Below are 8,151 nucleotides of genomic sequence, written 5' to 3'. Positions count from 1 at the left end.
TCTAATTTTCTTACTGTCTTTTTTCCCCATTTCTTAATGTCTTAAAATAGGAATTTTGTAAATATCTGTCATCTGAGCTATAGAAAGAAATAAGGTTAGATAAGGTGTTTGGACAAGATTATAGAGGGTTTTGGAACTTACAAAAAACATAGAAATAGATAAGTGATTTTACAAAATGTTATGATACAAAGTTTAAGGATATGGCATGTGATAAGAATTACAAAAAAGGAGTTGGGGTGTGGCTTATTGTTATGTTAGAGTGGGGCTTAGCATGTGTAATGCACTGGGTTCACTTCCCAGCACTATTTAATAGCAGTAGTAGTAGTAGTAACAATAATAATGGTAATAATCAGCAGAAAGACAAGCATTAATGGGTCAAGCTACTGATGCTTTGTTCGATTCATAACCCCAAAACTGAGGCTCTCAGTTTTAGTATTCAGTCTTGACTCAAAGAGCTTAGGAATATAGAAAGTTTCAGAGAAAACAAGTAGGTGATTTAAGGACAGCCAAGAAATGGAAGAGCAGCTTAGAAAACATCTGGTTGGACTCTTTCTAAAATATCTTAAGAGCTTATAAAAAGAAAAAGGCAAGTTCATATGGCCACAGTCAGGTATGAACTTTAAAAAAGTGATCTATTATGACAAATTTAGGAATAGTATTATCATTCTTTCTCATTTTTATTAGTTTGTTATAATTATACATAATATTGGGGTTTGTTTAGACATAATTACAAAATATTTCTGGGATGTAATTTGTTCCACTTCAGTCTCTTACCCTTTTCCTCTCCTCCTCCTTCCCCTTGTTGCCTTTCCTCTATTCTACTGATTTTTCATCAATTTATTTATATTTTTTTAAAAAAATATGCATAAGGTGAAATTTCACTGTGGCATATATATGAAAGTTTGGTCAGATTTATTCCACTGTTCCTCTTTTTCCTATCCCTCCTCTCTCCGCTTCAATCCCCTTCCTCTATTCCACTGATCTTTGTTCTGTTTTCATGGAATCCCCCCTCCACCCTTTTGTTCTTCTTCCTTATTTGGGTCTAGCTTCTGCATATGAGAGAAAAATCTGACCTTTGACTTTCTGGGTCTTGCTTTTTTTCACTTAGCGTGATGTTCTCCAGTTCTGTCCATTTACCAGCAAATGCCATAATTTCATTCCTCTTTAAAACTGAGTAATATTCCATTGTGTATATGTACTATATTTTCTTTATCCATTCATCTATTGAAGGACACCTAGGTTGATTTCATAGTTTGGCTATTGTGACTCGAGCTGCTATAAACACTGATGTGGCTGCATCACCGTAGTATGCTGATTTTAAGTCCTTTGAGTATATACCGAGGAGTGGGATAACTGAGTCAAATGATGGTTCTATTCCAAGTTTTCTAAGGAATCTTCATACTCCTTTCCAGAGTTGTTGCACCAATTTGTAGTCCTGCCAGCAATATATGAGTTTATCTTTCCCCCAACATCCTTGCCGACACTTATTGTTACTTGTATTCTTGATAATTGCCATTCTGACTGGAGTGAGATGAAATCTCAGTGTAGTTTTGATTTGCATTTCCCTGATTGCTAGAGCAGTTTTTCCATATATTTATTGGCCATTTGTATTTCTTCTTTTAATAAATGTCTCTTTAATTCTTTTGCCCTTTTATTAATTGGGTTATTTGTTGTTGATGTTTCTGTTTGTATTTTTGAGTTCTTCATATATTCTGGATATAAATCCTCTGTCTGAGGAGCAGGTGGCAAAGATCTAGTCTTCTGTAGGCTCTCTGTTCTTGCTCCTAATTTTTTCCTTTACTGTGCAGAAGCTTTTTAATTTGATGCTATCTCACTAATTGATTCTTGATTTTATTTCTTCTGCTTTAAGAGTCTTGTTAAGAGGCTCTTAAATGTAAGAGGCTTGCATTTTCTTCTAGCAGTTTCAGAGTTTCCTGTCTAATTCCTGGGTCTTTGACTCACTTTGAGTTGGCTTTTGTGCAAGGTGAAAGATAGAGGTTAATTTTTTTTCCACAGAATTTTTTTTAAATTTATAATCAAGTTCTGTTGGGTAACCAAATCAAGATTCATTTCTTGACAAGAAGTAGATATGTAGAAGAGTTGAGCGGAAGGGAATCAGAAGTTCTGAAGACCAGTCAAGAGACCTATAGTTTCAGCAGTAATTAAGACCAGATCACGAGAGCCCTGCAACAACCCCAGGCCCTGTGTTTGGTGTTTTTACTAATCCAATGTTTAGAACAAGTCTACTGGGTGAAGGACCTCCAGGCAAGGGGCTGTGCATCAGGCAGAACCAACTCTGGAAGGATGGGACATGTGGGGTGTCATTGACACTGTCATCCAGAGAGGAGACCCAGTGCTCCCCAATGAGGTATGGAAGATTGGAGTTAATAGTGTTTCCCACCCTAACTGAGGCAAGAGCCTGAACCTCAGCCAGGTGACTTGCAGGGTCAGGCTGTTTCAGTGTTGATTCCTCCAGGCCACTAGAGAGCTTAGTCAAAATTCTCAAAAATCCTGTCCAAAGGAAGGCCACCGTGTCACAAGGCTTGAGCTCTTCTCTGAAAGGGCATGCACCCACAGGACAGGGCCCTGTGTGTCCCTGCGCCTCTCCTAAAGGTCATAGGCTGTGCCCACAGCACAGCTTTGCTCCTTTTGTCTACAATGACATGTACGCTGGGATGAGACCATGCCACGTGTTAATAGAGGAGCTGTGCTGTTTTGAAAGAACCTTCTCCACTTTCCCTGTGAGAACACTCCAAACACAGGGAGAGCCCTTGGTCTAGCCTGCTGCTGCATATCTGCCAGTCAGAGCTGCACTTGAACTAAGGTGCACTGAACTTATGCTTGAGGGCATTTGTCCGCAGATAAATAACTTTCAGCAGGTCATTGTGGGAACAACTCAGAAGTTCAGTCCTTTCTGGGTTTAGGTCCAAGGCAGTGATCTTCCCCAACAGCTCCATTTTTCGAACCACACTTTCTTTCTTTCTTTCTTTCTTTCTATATAGACACAACATCTTTATTTTATTTATTTATTTTCATGTGGAGCTGAGGATCAAACCCAGTGCCTCATGTGTGGGAGGCAAGCGCTCTGCCACTGAGCCCCAACCCCAGCCCATCAAACCACACTTTATGATCTGATGTCCTAGAATGGCATTTTCTTATCAAAATGTCCACTCATTACACACTGCTCTGTGCAGACAATATCATTGCAATTGGATCCTGCAAACACTGTCTTTATGCAGCCTTTGCTGTGTAGATCCCAGAGTTGTGACTTCCTAAGATGGTCCGTGGATTGTCCAGCAGGAGCTTAGCAGAGAGCACTTTCCCACTATGTCCTCTGAGCGTTTGACGTAATCAATAATCATACACAGTCCAGATTCAGCTTGCAAAATCATTTGAAGCTTCTAAGAGGTAAATCCCAGAACTACCAATTTTAATGCTTATAATTCCAGCATTACTACCAGATAGGGAGCCTTTGAACTCACATTTGTCTCCAAATGCTTCCCATAACTTAACCCTATGGTCCATGCTTCCAATGGCCAGTAACTGGGAACCTGGACTGAACCGCACAGCATTAACTTCCCTCATAAGGCAGTAGTTGATACCCTCATATCTTTACCAGAACCAGGATGAGTATCTGCATTATCTTGGGAGACTGGGAAGGAAGAGACAAAGTGTCTCCCAAAGATATTAGTGATAGAATCCAGAAGGCCTGCAGCAGGCTACTCTGCTGATAGCTCCCACAGGCAAGGTTTCCTGTGTTTGCTCTGAGGTCTGATCCACTCTGACTTCAATGTCATCATCCTGTTCAACTGGCAGCAATTCCTTTGCTGCCTCTGCAAGCTCTTTCTGCAGCCAGGCTTGCCATCTCCTGGAGTCCCTTTTGATCTCTGCCTTGAGGCGGTTGGCTTCCTGGGCTTTCTCAGCCATCCACCTTCAGTAGTTTTCCTCCAAGACAGTAAAATTGATCTGCAGGGCATCATATTTGTCCTTCAGGGTCTGGTTGGCTACCTGGAGGTCTGGAAGCTTGCTGGATAGATCTAGGCACTCTGTTGCCAGGTTAGAGATGATTTGATAACATTTTTCAATTTTTGCTTCATTCACCTGCATCTCCCTGTCCTTCTGCTGCATTTGGTCAATCACCAACTGAGCTAACTCCCCATGATTCTTGTGCAATTCAGTCAGTTCTTCTTGATGTTTAATCCTCAGCTGAGCCATTTCTTATAGTTGACTGTCATTCCATGTGCCATGGTGACCAGGACTTATCTCATGCCTGTTTGGGAGGTCATATTTTTCAGCTTATAGTTTCTGGGCCAACACTGAATGAAGATCTAACTTTTTCAGCAACTTGTTATCTTTAAATGATAAGAGGTGGTGGTGAACAAATCACTTTCATGCTAGTGGTTTTCCATCAATAGTAAAGGCTATGTCCCAACTAAGGAAAGAACACTGGGGTAGAATAAGAGAAAAGACTCTCAGAAATCAAATGTCACATGCTCTATGATATTCACCTGCAATGTTAATTCCTTACATTGGTGCTTGAAGTCAATTAACGCCTGTCTCATCAGTGCGATCACCTGCACGGGATGCTTCTGCAGGATGATCTCCTCCAACGACTGCCTTTGCTGCCGGTCCGGCCCTCAGGTCCTCTGCAATGTGGTCCTTACAGCTGGGAAAGTTAGCAGAGCAGAGGGCCCGGTGATTTGTCTGTCGCACACTGCCTGGGTGCCTCAGGGCCATGGAACCCAACAGAGGCAGGTTGCTGCAGCCCATATAGCATGTTGCAGCTAGCAGGCAAGGTAAGGCCTAAATTTCATTCTACTATAGATGGATATCCAGTTTTTTTATATACATTTATTTTGTTCATTTTTATGCGGTGCTGAGGATGGAACCCAGGGAGGGCCTCCCACGTGTGAGGCGAGTGCTCTACTGCTGAGCCACAATCCCAGCCCTTGGATATCCAGTTTTTCTAGCACCATTTGTTGTTTTAAAAAGCTCTCTTTCCCCCAACATGTTTTTGGCACCTTCCTGGAGTATCAGATGATTGCATCTATGTGGGTTTGTCTCTGTGTCTTATATTCTATTCTATTGTTCTTCATGTCTGCTTTTTGGTGCCAATACCATGTTGTTTTTATTACTTTAACCAGTATAATTTGAGATCCAGTATTGTGGTGCCTCCTGTATCACTCTTCTTGCTCAGGATTGCTTTTTCTATGATGGGTCTCTTATTCTTTCAAATGCATTTTAGGACTGTTTTTTTCTAGTTCTGTGAAGAATGTATTTTGATGGGAATTGCATTGAATATGTATAACAGTTTTAGTAACATGCCTAATTTGATAATATTAATTCTGTCTATCCAAAACCTTGGGAGGTCTTTCCATGTTCTAAGGTTTTCTTCAATTTCTTTTTTCAATGTTCTATAGTTTTCATTGTAGAGGTCTTTTACCTCCTTGGTTAGATTTATTCCTAAGTATTTTTTTAAGTTTATTGTTAATGGGATAGTTTTCTAATTTCTTTTTCAGCAGATTCATTATTGGAGTATAGAAAAACAGTTTATTTATAGGTGATGATCTTGTATACTACTACTTTGCTAAATTTGTTTATCTGCTCTAGACCTCTTTTGAGGGAGTTTTTTGGCTCTTCTAAATATAGGATCATGTCATCAACAAACAGAATTTGAGCACTTCTTTTCCTATTTGTATTCCTTTTATTTCTTTCTCTTTCTTAATTGCTCTGACTAAAGTGCCAAGGACTATACTGAACAGGGGTTTCAAGCTGAGAGTGGAAATCCTTGTCTTGTTTCTGTTTTTAGAGGAAATGCTTTCAGTTTTTCTTCATTCAGTATGATATTGGCCTTGGGTTTATAATATATAGCCTTTACAATATTGAGGTAAATTTCTTCTATCCCTAGTTTCGTAGTGTTTTAAACATGAATGGGGACTGGACTTTGTCTGCCTCAATTGAAATAATCATGTGATTCTTGTCCTTAACTGTATTTATGTCATGGAGTACATTTATTGATTGGGGTATGCTGAACCAATCTTGCATCCCTGGTATAAAACTCACTTGATCATAGTGCATTTTCTTAATGTATTTTTGAATGCAGTTTGCCAATATTTATTAAGAATTTTTTCATCAATGTTCATTGAGGATAATGATGAGAAGTTTTCTTTCCTTGATGTGTTTTTGTCTGGTTTTGGGATCAGGGTGATACTGGCTTCACAGAATGATTTTGACAGTGTTACCTCCTTTTCTATTTTGTGGAATAATTTGAGGAGGATTGGCATTAGTTCTTTAAAGGTCTGGTACAACTTGGCTGATAATCCATCTAGTTCTATGCTTTTCTTTGTTAGAAGGCTGTTAAGAGCTGCTTAAATTTCATTACTTGATATTGGTCTGTTTAAGTTTTCTATAGCCTCATGGTTCAATTTCTTTAGGTCATATGTCTCTAGGACTTTGTCAACATCTTTGAGATTTTCTAGCTTATTTGAATATAAATTTTCAAAATAGTTTCTGATGATCCTCTGGATTTTGGTAGTGTCTAGGGTGATCTCCCCTTTCTCATCTTAATTTTGCTAATTTGGGTTTTCTCTTTCTTTTGATTACTTTGGCTAAGGGTTTGTTGATCTTGTTATTTTTTCAAAGAACTAGTCCTTTGTTTCATTGATCCTTTACATTTTTTCTCAATTTCCTTAATTTTGGCTCTGATGTTTTATTATTTCCTGTCTTCTACTGATGTTGGTGTTTTTTTGTTCTTCTTTTTCTACGGCCTTGAGGTATAACATTAAATTATTTATTTGGCATCTTTCTGTTTTTTTTTTTTTATGTAGCAAATCAGTGCCATAAACTTTCTTTTGAGAACTGCCTTCATATTGTCCCAAAGATTTTGATATGTTGAATCTCTACCCTCATTTATTTCTAAGACTGTTGTTTATTTCTTCCCTGATTTCTTTCTGGTCCATTCATCATTCAAAAGTGTATTATTTAATCTCCATGTGTTAGAGTAGCTTCTGTTTTTTATTGTCATTGATTTCTAATTTCATTTCATTATGATCTGGTATTTGCTAAGATTTGCTTTGTGCCTTAAAATATGATATATTTTAGAGAAAGTTCCATGTGCTGCTGAGAAGTGAATTCATTTGTTGATGGATGAAATGTTCTACAGATGTCTTTTATTTTTTTATTTTTTATTTAAGAGAAAGAGAGAGAGAGAGAGAGAGAGAGAGAGAGAGAGAGAATTTTTTAATATTTATTTTTTAGTTTTCGGCCGACACAACATCTTTTGTTTGTATGTGGTGCTGAGCATCAAACCCAGGCTGCATGCATGCCAGGTGAGCGCGCTACCACTTGAGCCACATCCCCAGCCCAACAGATGTCTTAGTTACATTTGATAAATAGTCATTTTTAGTTCTGAAGAATCTTAGTTTATGTCTCATGACCTATCTAATGGTGAGAGAGGTGTGTTGAAATCATCCAGTATTGTATTGTCATCTGTTTGATTCCTTATATTGAGAAGGTTTGTTTTATGTACATAGATGTACTGATGTTTGGGGCATAAATATTTATAACCATTATGTCTTGTTGTTGGATGATTCTCTTAACTAGTATGAAGTGACTTCTTTGTCTTTTCTGATTAATTTTGGCTTGAAGTCTACTTTGTCTGATATATGAGAGCAGCTACTCCTGTTTGCTCTCATTTTCCATTTGTGTGGTATGTCTTCTCACATCCTGTCACTTTCAGTGTGTGGATTTCTTTGTAAAATGAGTCTCCTGTAAACACCATATTGTTGGGTCTTGACTTTTAATCCAATCTGCCAATGTATGTCTTTTGATTGAGGAGTGTTGACCATTTACATTCAGTGTTGTTATAGAGAGTTGATTTTTATACCTGTCATTTTGATTTATTTCTAATGCTTAATTCAGACTTCTCCTTTAGTTAAGTATTCTTCTAGTGCAATTTATCTCTATTCTGGTTTTCACTTTTATCTTTCATTTCTTCTGCATGAAATATTTCATTAAGTATGTTTTATAGTACAGGCATAATGTTTGTAAATTCTTTTATTTTTCTATTTATCATGAAAGGTTTTTATTTCATCTTCAATTTGGACAGATAATTTTGCTGGATATAATAATTTTGGTTAGTACTCATTTTCT

The 8,151-nt window shown here is 38.0% G+C and overlaps 1 pseudogene; it reads right to left on the bottom strand.

Moving 5' to 3' along the window:
• Positions 1-2,534: 2,534 nt before the first annotated feature.
• Positions 2,535-4,677, bottom strand: LOC114086033 (autophagy-related protein 16-1-like; annotated as a pseudogene).
• Positions 4,678-8,151: the final 3,474 nt, after the last annotated feature.

This window comes from Marmota flaviventris, chromosome X (genome assembly GCF_047511675.1).
Source record: "Marmota flaviventris isolate mMarFla1 chromosome X, mMarFla1.hap1, whole genome shotgun sequence".
Lineage (NCBI taxonomy): Eukaryota > Metazoa > Chordata > Mammalia > Rodentia > Sciuridae > Marmota > Marmota flaviventris.
This window is presented reverse-complemented; position numbering and strand designations above follow the sequence as displayed.